This window comes from Chrysemys picta, chromosome 16, assembly GCF_011386835.1.
Source record: "Chrysemys picta bellii isolate R12L10 chromosome 16, ASM1138683v2, whole genome shotgun sequence".
Taxonomy (NCBI): domain Eukaryota; kingdom Metazoa; phylum Chordata; order Testudines; family Emydidae; genus Chrysemys; species Chrysemys picta.
Window position 1 is genome coordinate 26,291,744 of NC_088806.1, and position 14,396 is coordinate 26,306,139.

Here is a 14,396-nt window from a genome sequence, read left to right on the forward strand (position 1 = left end):
TCCCATCAGGATTTCAAAATGGCCAGTGATGGAGAATCCACCATGACCCTTGGCAAATTGTTCCAGTGGTTCATGACCCTCACTGTGAAACACTTACACCTTATTTTCAATCTGAATTTGTCTCGCTTTAACTTCCAGCCATTGGATCGTGTTCTACCTTTCTCTGCTAGATTGGAGAGCCTGTTATTAAATATCTGTTCCCCACGTACTGTGATCATATCATGGCTTAACGTTAGATTGAGCTGCTTGCGTCTATCATGCTAAGGCAGGTTTTCTAACCTTTTAACCATTCTCGTGGCTCTTCTCTGAATCCTCTCCAATTTATCAACACCCATCCTGAGCTGTGGGCACCAGAACTGGGCACGGCATTCCAGCAGCAGTCGCACTGATGCCAAATTGTCACAGCTCAACTGACCACTGGGGCGGCTCCTCCTGGCCACTGTAGGGATTAGTTTCAGAGTAGCAGCCGTGTTAGTCTGTATCCGCAAAAAGAAGAACAGGAGGACTTGTGGCACCTTAGATTAGTCTCTAAGGTGCCACAAGTCCTCCTGTTCTTCTTTTTGTAGGGATTAGCTCCTTCCAGGATCTGCGCCCTCCTCTGGTGGGCTCTCCACCCATTGTCCTCTCACCCTGCAACCTCTCTCACTCAAGAAGCTGCAGCTTCCTCATTATGACTTGGCCCTCTAGCCAGGTCACTGTGGTCCACCCTGCCCTGGGTATCAAAGTCTTTTAGGACAAACTGTCCCAGGCAGTCTGCTCTCTGCCACTTCCCCAGGGGCTGGTAGGTGAATCCAGAGCCTGCTCTCTGCTCCAAAGTCCAGCTCAGAGACCCACAGCAGGCAAGGTCTGCACCATCCTGGACCTTACTACCTTTTCATAACCTTTGAGCTCTCCCCCTTCTCTGGGGCTGCCAGCCCCCAAAACACCTCCTTTCTTCCAGGCAGGGCACTTCCCTACAACCCCCTAGGCACAGCCACCTTCCTGTCTTTATAAACTCAGCCCTGCTCCTTCCTCCTCAGCTGGGCTCTCTCATTATTCAGTCTGATTACTTTAGCCACCTGATTCCCCTCAGCTGTGGCCTGTCTGGTTAATTGGCCCACCCTCTTAGCCTACATTAACCCCTTCAGGACAAGTGTGGGGTGAGCACCCCACCACACAAATATAGAGGTAAAATAACCTCTCCATTCCTACTTGAGATTTCCCTCTTTATACATGCAGGATCGTACTGCGAGTTTATGTTCAGCTGATTTTCCACCACGACCCCCAAATCTTTTTCAGAGTGACTACTTCCCAGGATAGAGTCCCCCATCCTGTGGAGCATGGCCCACATTGTTTACAGATGTATACATTTACATTAAGCCGTATTAAACACATACTGTTTGCTTGCCCCCAGTTTACCAACAGATACGAACAGGAGTACTTGTGGCACCTTAGAGGGGTAGCTCTGAATCAGTGATCTGTCCTCTTCATTCTTTGTCACTCCCCCAATGTTTATGGCATCTGTAAGCATCATTGGTGATTGTAGGTTTTCTTCGAGATCATTGATAAAAATGTTCAATAGTGTAGGGCCAAGAACTGAACCCTGGAGGACCCCCCTGGAAACACACCCACTCAATGACAATTCCCCGTTTACAGTTACATTTTGAGACCTATCATTTAGCCAGGTTTTAATCCATTTAGCCAGGTTTTAATCCATTTAATGTGTGCCATGTTCATTTTATATCATTCATGCGGTATCAAGTCAAACACCTTATAGAAATCTAGGTATATTATATCAACACTAGGACCTTTATAAACCAAACTTGTAATCTCATCAGAAAAAGGATCAGTTAGTTTGGTAGGATCTATTTTCCATAAACCCATGTCAATTTGCATTAATTAATAAAGAACTAAAGGAGGGTCATGTAACCAAGTCCTGTATCAGCAGCTCCATTATCTTGCCCAGAATTGATGTCAGGCTAACAGGCCTATAATTACCCTAGTTATCCCATTTGCCCTTTTAAAAAGTTGACACAATATTAGTTTTCTTCCAGTCTTCTGGAACTTCCTCAGTTCTCCAAGACTTATTGAAGATCAACATTAATGGCCCAGTGAGCTACTCAGCCAGCTCTTTTAAAACTCTTGTATGCAAGTTATCTGGACTTGCTGATTTAAAAATGTCTACCTTTAGTAACTTCTGTTTAACATCCTCCACAGATACTAGGGGACTGAAAAGAGTGTTATCAGCACCATATGATGAGAGTATATCATCAGTGTTTTTCCCAAATACTGAATAAATATATTTATTGAACACTTCTGGTTTTTCAGAATTATTATTGAGAATTCTCCCATTTCCAACTAGTAACAGACCAATACCATTCTCAGGATCCTTTTTGTTCCTAATATATTTTACAAACTCCTTCTTATTGTCCTCACTCTGCTGGCCATAGGTTTCTCCTTGGATCCTTTTGCTTCCCTTATCCATTTTTTCTATAATTCCTAATTTCTTTTATTCATTACTATCAACTTCCCCCTTCTTCCATTTGTTATGGTTGCGGGTCGGTTACCCCGCTCCTAGGGGAAAAGGGTAGGCTGATTGGGGAGGCGGCCACAGCTGTGGCCACACCCAATCAGGCCACAGCTGGCCCTGATATAAGGGCTAAGGGAGGCACTGGGTCAGTCTTACTCCAGCCTTTGAGTGGGAAGGACCTAGCTGTGTGAAGGTGCACTAGGTATGTAGCGCGGAGACAAGCTGGGACGTTCTGGTCTGGTGAGTCCCCAGGCTGAGGCATTGCTGAAGGCCAAAGGAGGTACTGGGGCTATAGACAGCTGGGTCAAGAAAGGCAGCAGGTCCAACCCCCTTTGCTAATGATGAGTGGCTAACACAGACTTCAGTTTGCCCTAGAGAATGGGGGCTAGATGATGATGGGCAGTAGCCACTGAGGCAAGGTGGGTATAGAGGGTTGGGAGTTCCTTTGGGAGAGGAGAGCCAGAGCATAGGGACTGCTGTGGGGCAGAACCCCAGGTTAAGGGGCACTGTCCTCTGGGAGGGACATGGGGCTTGAGGCAGGAGAGACATTGGCCAGTAGGAGGTGCTCTGAGGGCTGGAATTGAGCTAATTCCTGGATGACCAGCAGGAGGTGCTGTGGCAGTGAGTGTTCAATCTGCTACAGTTATATATAATGTTTTTATAGGTGCCTTCACTAGCCCTCTAAACCAGGTCAGTTTTGTAACCAACTCCTCAGTTGTCTTCTTCTGTTGTGGGATTGTGAGCGCCTTCAGAGAGATGTGCCACCAACAGGGAAAATATGGTATAATTTCCCCCCAAGTTTTCTCCTTTTCATAGTCTCCTCATTCCTTCATTGGGGTGGCTAATCCCTGTCCTCTTCCTCCAAGCATTTTACATAGCTGGGTCAGTGTTGTTGCTGTTGTTTTCTCAGACAGAGAAAATGAGGCACAGAGAGGGAGTAATATGCCCACGGTGTCTCAACAATTCCATGGCAGTGTCAGGAACAGGACTTAGAAATTCTGCCTCCCAGTCCCCTGCTCTAACCACTAGACCCTACTCTCCTCCAGAGTGGGGCAGGAGTCGACTCTACTCCATAGACCTGCTGCTGCGGGGAGGTTAGGTCACATCAAAACCTCCTTTTTTCTATTGAGAAGGCACTCAAAGGCAAGTTTTCTTTTCCTCCATGCAGCAAGCCCCTTTCCAGGGCACCCCTGCTTTGTGGTGCCACACCCAGCATTTCAGATGGAATCCAGGGTTAAGTGAGCAGCCTCCCCTTTGCTTTGTGCCTGCTTGGCTGAGATTAGCCAGGAACCTGTTTGCTCACTGGACTAATGGCTTTACCGGCTCTGCCCCAGTCACCCCTCGAGTCAGCATTCCAGACACCTGTTCTGCCCAGTCCTGCTTCCCAAAGTGGGCTCCTGGCTCCCCCACCTGCCCTGCAGCACCAAACAGGCTGGTTGGAGCAGATTTTGAAGCGGAGTCCTGTTCCACAGCTCCCACTTGTAGGAGGGCCCAGGAGCATTTTTGTCCCTGGTGTGGGAACTCTGGTTTCCTATGGGCACCCTGGGTGGCACAGAAGCAGGTGGGCCCGAGGCAGCACCCAAGATCTTGGGCTCCTCCAACTTGAAAATCCAGATGGTGCTTAATTTTAAACTCATCCCTTTTTTCCCCTCACAGCTCACGTCTTTCCTTCCTCCGGCTCGCTCCCCCATCTTGATTTTTTCCAAGACGCCATCCCTGCTGTATAAACAAAAGCTATTGTAGCCATGGTTAATAATCCCCAAATAAAGCACAAGCAAGGGAGAGAGGAAGGAGTGAGGAACACACAAACTATTGGCTGGGATCCGAGCCCAGAAAGGGGAGCGATGTGAACTGGTTCAGAGACTCAGCAGGACTTGGATGTTCCAGGACTGGGGCAGGTGTCTGAGTTACCCCAGGATCAAATGAATGAAGGTAGAGGTCTAGATCCTCAGTTGGTGTAAGTCCCTATAGTCAGAGGAGTGACACGCATTTACACCAGCTGAGAGTCTGGCCCAGAGAATGAATTCCCCTTTCTCCACTGGTGAAGGGTGTGAGGGTGTCTCTCCCCACTCTGTGGTGTAGGTTTCTGACTCGGTGATGGCACAACTTGCAGGACACCCAGTTGCTCCAATAGGCCCAAAAGCTGCACAAGGGGACCCCATATTTTGGTGACTTTAGGGCCCTCATCCCAGGATGACACAGCAGGCCTGATCTTAGTTACACCACGGCCTTTTTGTGTACCTCTCCACAGGAGATCTCCCCAGCCACTGCTTAAGGATCCCTGGTGCAGGGAGCATGGCCCAAGTGCACTGCACTGCTTCTATATGCTGTTTCCTATGGTGTCTGGGAAGCAGAGTGTGCTAGAGGGGCCCCGAGGTTGCTCCAAGTTACACATGGGCCCAGCCCTGCCCCAGAATACAGAGTGCAAAGGTGGGTTAAAGTCTCCTTAGCTCCCCACAATCCCCGCTGGCAGCAGTGGAGTAAATAAGAATCGGACCTGGTGCTTTCATGCCACAGTGCCGGGTGGAAGCTGGAGACAGGCTAGCACACCATCTGGGGAGGAACAGGACTAGGCCCCCGGCACTTCAGAGGGACCAAATTCCTCTTGTGTCCCAGGAGACGGCAACTCTTCCCCCTCCCATGGCAGAAGCGTGTGAAGAGGTCCAAGATTGAACAGTGTCCAGATTCCTCCTATAACATCTGCCTCTCGTCAGCTGTGAGATCTGGGCAGGAAGCGAGTCTTGCTGAATAATTCATCACGCTGACCTCATAACTCCTAAAGAGCAGCATGAACCTCAGATGGAAGAAAGCTGGTGGGTCTGACCCTCCCCAGCTGATCTGCCTGTTTTTAGCAGGGGACAGTGTGACACATGGCTAGAAAGAGTTAAACATCCTGCAAAATAAATATCCCTCAAGATGTGTAGGGAGATAATGTTTGTGGTTTTGTGTCTTTACATATGTATGAGGAGGATCAACAATGTAATCAACAGCCCCTGTCTATGCTGTATTCTGATAATTCAGAGGTCAAAAGCATTTAAATCAATTGTAAACATCTCTTTGAAATGTTCTGTGAATGGCAGAGGAACAAGCAAATGGCCTTGTGTTGATTCTATAGTTAAGTATCCTGATGGACCTCCTTCAAAGTCATCCAAATTACTTTCTGTTCCCTGAGAAACTCCAGCTTGTCAAGACATGAAATTGTATAAAAGATCCTTGGATCCTGATTCTGTCATCTCAGATCTGCCTAACCTTCGTCAGGGGAGTTTGAGTTACAAGACTGAGGTCCAGTTGTGCTGGTACGCCCTGAATATGAGATTTGGACATTGGACTATGACCTGTGGACTATTTCTGAAAACACTTTGCAACTACAAAGCTCACCATTTCTGCTGTGAATCTGCACCTCAATGAATTGAACTCATGTCTGTATGTATATTGAGCTTTTAACCATATTCTTTGTTTTTAATTTTAGTTTAGTTAAGAATTGGCTGTAGCGTGTATTTGGGTAAGATCTGAAACTTTCATTAACCTGGGAGGTAATGTGTCCGATCCTTTGGGACTGGTAGAACCTTTTCTTTTATATAAGATTTAAAGAAACTTTTATCGTATTTTACATGGGTACCTGAATGGAGGCCTGAGGCTGGATCACTTTAAGGGAACTGTGTTTGGACTTCTGAGGAACCGGTAAGGTAAATAAGAAGCTGTTTTATGCTGGCTTGGTGAATCTAAGTATTGAATATCCACCAGCTTTTGGGGGTTTGGCTGCCCCATTCTTTGCAGTTCACCCTAATTGAGTGACCACAACTGGCCCCCACTGGGACCCTGGTCACAGTGGCATAGTGATGCTTGGATACCCATGACCACAGGTTAATTGGGTTTTTGGATCAGAACCACACACTTGTCAAAATTTAACTGATATTGGAGAGTTTAAGGGTTAAAAATCAGTTAGTGTGACCCATGATCAAGATCCTGACAGAAAGCCTGGAAGAATTGTGCTTACAGAGAGGGATGTATTTTAAGCAAAAGGCCTATTGCCTGATTTAGGGTGTTAATAATAATTTGGATAGTATGGGGTTTTATCTTCTGATCAAACAGATTGGCAAGCCTAAAAGTTCTTGTCCTGGATCAAGCTCTACAGAATTTACAAAGGACCCTCAAGGGTATGACAGGAAGCTCACACAGACAGAAATAGCTATAAAGGCTTTTATTACTATCCATGAACTAGTAAGTAAATGGTAAACTCAGAATTACAAAGTTGCACTTCTTTTACTGCTATTCAAAAGATACATATGTAATATAGTATTATAGGCTACAAAGCTTTGGTTAATATACTCACACCCTTCCTCGATAACCTAGTGGTAAGACACAGGAGCAGCCTTGCGGTTCAGGTTTCTTAATTCTTGAGTGAGATGCAGTGCTTAGAAGAAGCTAATGTTAAGAGCTATCACAACAACTTAAGGTTTACTTGATTAAATTAAACTTAAAATCCAACTAAGAACAAAAGCTTAGGGAAACCAAGCTTAGCCTAGTCCCCTTGGAACTTAAAGTTTGAAAGAAAATGAGTACGGCCAGCAATGGTTAGTAGTGTCCTAGATAGCATAGAAGAGGAATAGAATAGAGAGTAGAAATAGAATACTCTAACAAGGTGGGTCACCTCTTTTATAAGGCACAAGTGCCAGAAATCCTTCCTCCTATGCCCAAATTTCATTCCTCACTCACAAAATGTTAGGGCATGCTTACTCCATTGGCTAGTATGTTTGTGCATATTGATATGTGCAGACACATGGTGGCTTTGTCATTTCAGTTCTTTCCCCATGGTGTACCTGTTAAGTCTGTGGGTACAAACTTGGAAACCCCCTAGACCATTTTTCCATCAGCGATCTGTCTAAAGTCGTAGACATATTTGTGGGTACTTATCTAGGTAAAAGATCTTAATATAGATATGTTAACTTTACCTTAGCTTAACATACAGGATATGGCCTGTAGGTCCCTTTGCATTACAGCCAAATTTACTTTAATATAAATCAAAATACTTAAACTATAAGAAAAAACATCTAAGCAAGCAGGTTAATCATATAGGCCCCAGACCAGGAACTGAAAAATCTGTTAATAGCCAGTGATAAGGAAGCAAACCCAGCGAAAATGCTTGCGGAGAGAAACCAGCAACTAGAACTTGAACAAAAGCAAAAAATAGTTGGTCTGGAAGAAGCTACTGAAAGAAGGTCTGTGGTTTGAACATGAACAAAGAATGGCATATATTCGATTGCAGAAATGAGAAGTGAAGGCAAAAGTGGACAGACTTAAGCTCCAACGCAAAAAAATAAAGGAACAGGAACTGTATCATACTGGAAAAAAGTTCCCCTCAACAAAGATGGGGATAGAATTTATCCAGTTGGTAACAATGTTGGTATGTTACTTGACTAAGCAGTTGTCTGTGTGTAACCAAATTTACCCCAACACTGCCACCTTTTATGTAAATACTGTTACTGTGTGCTCACGTGAAGGTAACCCTGTAACTTGTGCAGAGCATGTGTAAATCAATGGGGAAAAACTCATTAGGGCAAATGAGCTTCTAACATCACTCTTGTTAAAACAGATTTTGTCAGAGGAAGATTGATTTACCAAAGCAGAGTGTGAATCTTGTCACCCTCGGAGTTGACTGTCAGTGTGGCTTTAGTCACAATCCATCTTGAATGGAATAGTGGTAAACATGAAGTTATAGCTGGTGAAAGGAAGTTATTGCTAAGGCACTTTTGATTGGGGATGCTATTAAAACTTTGTTCAGTCAAGTTGATGACATAAACCAGTCGCAGGTAAGAAATAGTCCTGAACCTGTCTCTACTAGGGGCAAGGATTTGCCTGTGGAGGGTTTCTCCAAATGCTGGTATGAGGAAGATAGCTGTAAATCCACTAGGACCCTGGTCACAGACAGAAACACCGCTTCCAGGTAAGCAGGAGATCCACATTCCATCCAGGCCTCTGCTGGGTGATCTCTCTTATCTCTATCTTCAAGATCCCCGAGATGAATGGAGCAGGGTGGCCTTGGTGTAGGACAGGCTCAGGTTTGAGCCCTAAGCCATTCAGGTGAGTGTAGAAACCCATAGGACTAAAGAAGTGCAAAACACATGCAGGTCAAAAAGCCATACAAAGAGAACCTATATTTTTGGTCGCTCCTGGTCCTAAACCAGGCCTCTTCTTGGGGCTCAACCCTGGTCCCCACTGGAATGTTCCCATTGACTTATGGCAGCTGTGAAGCTGACCATGTTTAAGCACATTTACTGAACACAGGTGGAGTTTGGCCTCCAAACAAAACCATTTGTTTCTTCTGCCTGTGTGTACTGTAACCCCACACAGGCTAGCCTTGATCTTCCCCCAGCTGCAGTACACAACTCTGCGCAACAAGCGTCAGTTTCACTGTGCAGATCTTCACCGAGAGAGAAGTGTAATTACCAGCTCTGAGGCTACGCCTGCTAATCAGGAAGGTCAGATAACACCAAGGTATCCAGGCCCATGAATCTCCAGCTGTGGACAATGTTAGCTGAACCTTGAGTCCAGTCTGCTGCTTGAGTCGCTGCTTTCCCACCTGGTGTTTGCTTGACGGATGGGGTAAGCCAAACAAGGAGGAGGGGAAACCATGGGATTTTTCTAATGAAAATCATAAACAGCAATGTTGTCAAACCCACATTAGCTAGAGTAACAGCCTGGAAAATTGTCTAAATGTTTGACACTTAGAGCTCCCTTTCCAAACAATTCTGGCAGGCGTGGCACGACACTGGGTGATTGGATTGTGACATCCGCACTCCATCGCTTGGCTGTAGTTTCTTTGCATGCTGCAATTGTGCTGGTCCAAATACAGTTCAGGAGTGCAGCCAAAGGACGGGGGGGGGGCTTGCACCCTGAAAAGGTGACTGGATGAAGCTCATGGCTCACCCTCTTCTTCCCAAGTTGCCTGTGGGGTTTTGCAACATCTGCTTCCATCTCTGTTTATTAGAGATGGGGCAGAGCCATAAATTCTGATCTGATTGAAATTCAGGGCAATTTGAATCAGGGTTTGCCTCTGTTATTTACAGCCTTTTGAGCCAGGCTAGAACGATGCCTATTATGGAAGCTGGGGTGAGCTTTGCAGAGCTTTAGGCTTTATTTGGGGGAGGGCTGTGTGGCGGTTAGAACAGGGGTTCTGTGCCCCGTTCTGAGTCATAGATTCCAAGGCCAGAAGGGACCTGTGATCATCTAGTCTGACCTCCTTTGTAACTCAGGCCAAAGACCCGCCCCAAAGTAATTCCTAGAGCAGAGCTTTTAGAAAAACATCCCATCTGGGTTTAAAAAATGGCCAGTGATGGAGAATCCACCATGACCCTGAGTAAATTGTTCCCAGGGTTAGTTACTCTCCCTTTTAAAAATGTACACCTTATTTCCAGTCTGAATTTGTCTACTTTGTCTTCAGCTTTTAACCATTAGACCGACCATGTTCTAGCTTTCTCTGCTAAAATGAAGAACCCATTTTTAAATATCTGTTCCCCACATAAGTACTTATAGACTGGGATCAAGTCACCCCTGAACCTTCTCTTTGGTAAGACTAATAAATTGAGCTGCTTGACTATCATTATAAGGCAGGTTTTCTAATCCTTCAGTCATTTTCCTGGCTCTTCTCTGAACGTTCGCCAATTAATCAACATCCTTCTTGAATTGCAGGCACCAGAACTGGACATAGGATTCTAGCAGCAGTGGCACCAGTGCCAAATAAAGAGGTAAAATAACCCCTACTCCTACTTGTGATTCCCCTCTATACATCCCATGATCACATTAGCTCATTTGGCCACAGATTCAAACTAGAAGCGCATGTTTAGGTCACTATCCACCACGACCCCAACTCTTCCTCTGCATCCATGCTTTCATAGTCTGCCATCCTGTAAGTACAGCCTGCATTATTTGTTCTTAGATGTATACGTTTACATTTAGCTGTATTCAAACACACAGTTTGCTTGCACCTAGTTAACCAAACAATCCAAGTCTCTCTGAATCAGTGACCTGTCCTCCGCATGATTTACCACTCCCCCAATTTGTGTCCTCTGCAAACTTTATCAGTGATGATTTATGCTTTCTTCCTGGTCATTGATTAAAAAAAAAATTAAATACCACAGAGCCAAGAACTGATCCCCGAGGGACCTCAGTGGAAACACACCCCTTTGATGATTTCCCATTTTCAGTTACATTTTGAGATCCATCAGTTAGCCAGTTTTTAATCCACTTAATATATGCCATGTTGATTTTATATCATTCTTGCTTTTTCATCAAAATATCACACGGTACCAAGTCAAACACCTTACATTATATCAACACTAATACCTTTTATCAACCAAACTTGTAATCTCCTCTAAAAAAAAGACATCAAGTTAGTCTGACAGGATCTCTTCCATAAGCCCATGTTGATTGGCATTAATTATATTACCCTCCTTTAGTTCTTTATTAACAGAGTCCCATATCAGCTGCTCCACTATCTTGCCTGGGACATGGTGACCCTGATTCTCTATTGCTCTGCACCTTATGCAGTCACTTATACCAGTGCTGAGTTCTATTTAAATGGTTGCATTATGTACCCACTTCGTGCTGATGTAATCCTTTGTCTGAGGTGCAGGACAACAGTGGATCAGGCCCAGCATATTCACTGGTTCGAGCTGGGGCCCAGCGGGACTTCAGACTCCTGGGTTCTTTCAGGCTAATTTTTTTTAAGGGATCAAAGACTAGCTTGAGTTCATGATCCTAGTTATCCTCCCCTTTAAAGCCTGCTCCATTACATTGGATAATGGAGTGCCACTGGTGGAGAATCAGGCCCTGTGTTCATTGCCTCGGGTGACACCATGATATGTGTGTTTAGCTGTAGGGCAGCCTATGCTGTGGGGCAGGACAGGCCCCCATAGGCTGAGCTGGCACACGTGGATGTCAGGGGATGAGATCTGGACTGTGGAGGTTTTCCTGCAAATTATTTTCCTCTCTTTTCGCAGTGTCTCCCGAGCATATCCCAGCACAGCTCCAGTGGCCACTGACCTCAGCGAGAGCAGGATTGGACCTAGGAGTCTGGCTTGAATGTGCCATCCCCAGCTGTCTAAGCAGGTCCAAAAGGCCCGCCCCTTCTCCGCAGCTTTGTCTGTTTGGGGCTCCAGGCAAATCCATTAAACAAGCAAATAAAACAGAAGGAGCGAGATAAGGGGAGAGGGAGCAAAGACCAAGAGACTCAGAGCGTTCTGGTCCCCAGTGAGAAGCATCCTCCTCTGCCTGTGTTGGGACCCTGCATGCGCCCCCGGTCTTTTCCAGGAACCCAGCAGGATTTCATCCTGCCCCAGGGCTGTGGGGTGTGCCAGTTACATAGCCCCTGGCCTGGAGATGTAGAAGGAAGGGCTCCTGGTGGTTTAAGAGGGGTTCAGCCAGTTGGTGTTATGCTGTCTCTGGACAGGCAGCAGTTTTCCAGGGTTTCATCCCAGAATCTGGAGATGCCTTCTCCCTGGGCCTTGTCTGGGTTGTGCCACAGCTGACACCATTAGCCAGCCAGAGTGCCTGTGCTCAGCCAAGACCTTCACTGCTACCCTACCTGCCCCTGCCTTGGATTGTTGCAGTGCCCTGTTGTCTCTCTTGAGGCTCAGCCAAGCATGCAAACAATGGGGATGGGGGGAATCCTGCCCCGGAGCAGTGTATTCCTCTGGGATTCCAAGGTACACCTGCTGGCTTCAGCCACAGACAAAGCAGAACCCTGCCACCATCCACCAGCACCAATGATTTCATCTCTCCTGCAACTGGCCCTTGGTCAATATAACTGAGCTGGTAATCAGCCTTCTGGAAGCCCAGTCTGTCTGCACAGCAGAGAGCACCATCTGTCTGTCTGGGAAGGGGGAGGTGGATGTGACCAAAACACTGCCTTCAGCCACTGGCTGTTTCAGACACCTCCTTTGTGTGTGGAGGGGTGTGTGTGTGGGCACCTAGTTGTGCAATATTTGCATGGCATGTGTGTGGGGAGGAATTTGTGGGTGCATGTTTCTATGAGGGTGTGTGTGTGTGTGTGTGTGTGTGTGTGTGTGTATATATATATATATATATATACATACACACACACATTTGTGTGTCTGTGTGCTTGTACATATATCTGTGAGTGTTTATTTGTGCAGGCATACTTGTGTGTGTGGGGGGGGGGCATTCCTGGGTGGGTACGTTTGTGTGTCTGGGCACATTTGTGTGCGTGCTTGTTTGCGTACCTGTAATGCAAGCAGATGGGTGGACACAATACCTGGCTGCACCTTGTTTTTTGATTGAGCATATCCTTAGGAGGGTGTCTGAAGTGCATGACCTGAACAGTACTTGTATGTAATGTTTGCAGCTGCCTCCCCCCAGGTGTCAGATAAATTCTCTTCCACTTGTTTCTGTGCAATCTAACTTGCTCCTGGTCTGCCTTTGAGGCTCCAGCTGCTAGCACCAGCCAGCACCTGGAATCATATCGAAAACCAACCAATGATGCCATTTTAAGCAACTAATCTCATTTGGAATAGATGGTTCATTTCTGATGATTCATCCAAACCCATTCAGCCTGGAAAGGAGGGGGGAGGCCAGAGAGACAGTGGATCAGAAATGCATCTAGAAGCAGAGAAGAAGGGCAGGGGAAGGACTGCTGTGTGACCAGGGCCGGCTCTGGCTTTTTGGCTGCCCCAAACAAACAAACAAAAAAAATGGGGTGGCCAGAACGGCAAAGCAAAAAAACAAAAACAAAAAAACCCTGCGGTGCAGCTGGAGCGCGGGTGCAGGGGGACCGCCTGGGGGAGGGGGAAGGGGGAGGGAGCGGGCGGGTGAGAGAGAAGGGGGTGGCCAGGGCTACAGCAGGGGTGCTACCACACGGCCCCTCCCGCTGCGCCGCTGCCTGCCGCAAGGGCTCCGCTCCGGTCGGTGGGGAGGGAAAGAAGAGGACTGCCCTGCAGGGCGCTCTGGTTCTCCATGCCGCCACCCCCTTCAGGGCAGCCAGAGCAGAACAAGAACAACAAAAAACCAAACCAAAACAAAACAAAAAAAGCGGCCGTGCCGCCCTAGGATTGGGCAGAATGCTGCCCCGAACAATCTGCCGCCCCAAGCACCAGCTTGCTCAGCTGGTGCCTGGAGCCGGCCCTGGGTGTGACCCACAGAGAGAGAGAGAGAGAGAGAGAAAGGAGGGGGGAACAAATAAGAGGAGAGCTGAAGAGAAAGAGACAGAGCAGAGGGGAAGTGATTTGCCTAATGCCCCACAATGAATTAGTCTCAAAGCCAAGAGCAGACCCAGGAGTCCTGGACCTAGCTGTCATCATCAAACAGGTCGTCTTTGAGACCTGCAAAGAGGACCCAGAAGTCCTGAACCCCAGCTCTCACTGCTGGACAACTGTTTGGTGTTTTTGGCCTTTTACCATCTCCTTTTCAGCTGCAGGTGTGGATCCTTTACCTCCACTCCACAGTCCCCTGATCCATTGGGACCTTTCTCCTTCTCGCTCCCCTGCCCCTCCTCCCTCTTTCAGAGGGACGACGATATGTATCCTTGCAGCTACAGAGAGGCAGGCCAAGGGAAGCCTTGCAGGTGGGGTACGAATCCTGGTTGCAGTGTTAGGAAAAGCAAATGGAGCAGGGAAGAGACTAAAGGCTGATGAAGCAAACACTCTGAGACACCAAGCATTGAGGGCTGGCAGAGGGGGGGCTTTCTACTACATCCAGGAGCTGCTGAGTAAAGCCAGGTGCTGTTCTCGGGGCCAGGGTGAGCCCCTCAGAGCTGGGGGAAGCTGGGGAGAGCTTCTAAGGGCAGGGTAGTCGTGGTGCTGTCCCCTGCTCTACTGCCATCCAGGCAAGAGTCTGGCAGTGCTTTACAGAGCATCTCATCGATTAGGCCTTA

At 47.0% G+C, this 14,396-nt stretch overlaps 1 long non-coding RNA gene across 13 annotated transcripts; it reads left to right on the forward strand.

Moving 5' to 3' along the window:
- Window positions 1-529: 529 nt before the first annotated feature.
- Window positions 530-12,914, forward strand: LOC112059044 (uncharacterized). Of its 13 annotated transcripts, none has more exons than XR_010593013.1 (7): window positions 530-2,711; window positions 4,166-6,195; window positions 6,602-6,730; window positions 8,352-8,453; window positions 8,861-9,112; window positions 10,199-10,254; window positions 11,509-12,914. It is a non-coding gene; the product is annotated as an uncharacterized LOC112059044 (long non-coding RNA). The 13 variants fall into 13 exon arrangements; XR_010593016.1 differs by having other exon boundaries at window positions 531-2,711; window positions 8,883-9,112; XR_010593011.1 differs by having other exon boundaries at window positions 532-2,711; window positions 4,166-5,932; window positions 6,139-6,195; window positions 8,352-9,112.
- Window positions 12,915-14,396: the final 1,482 nt, after the last annotated feature.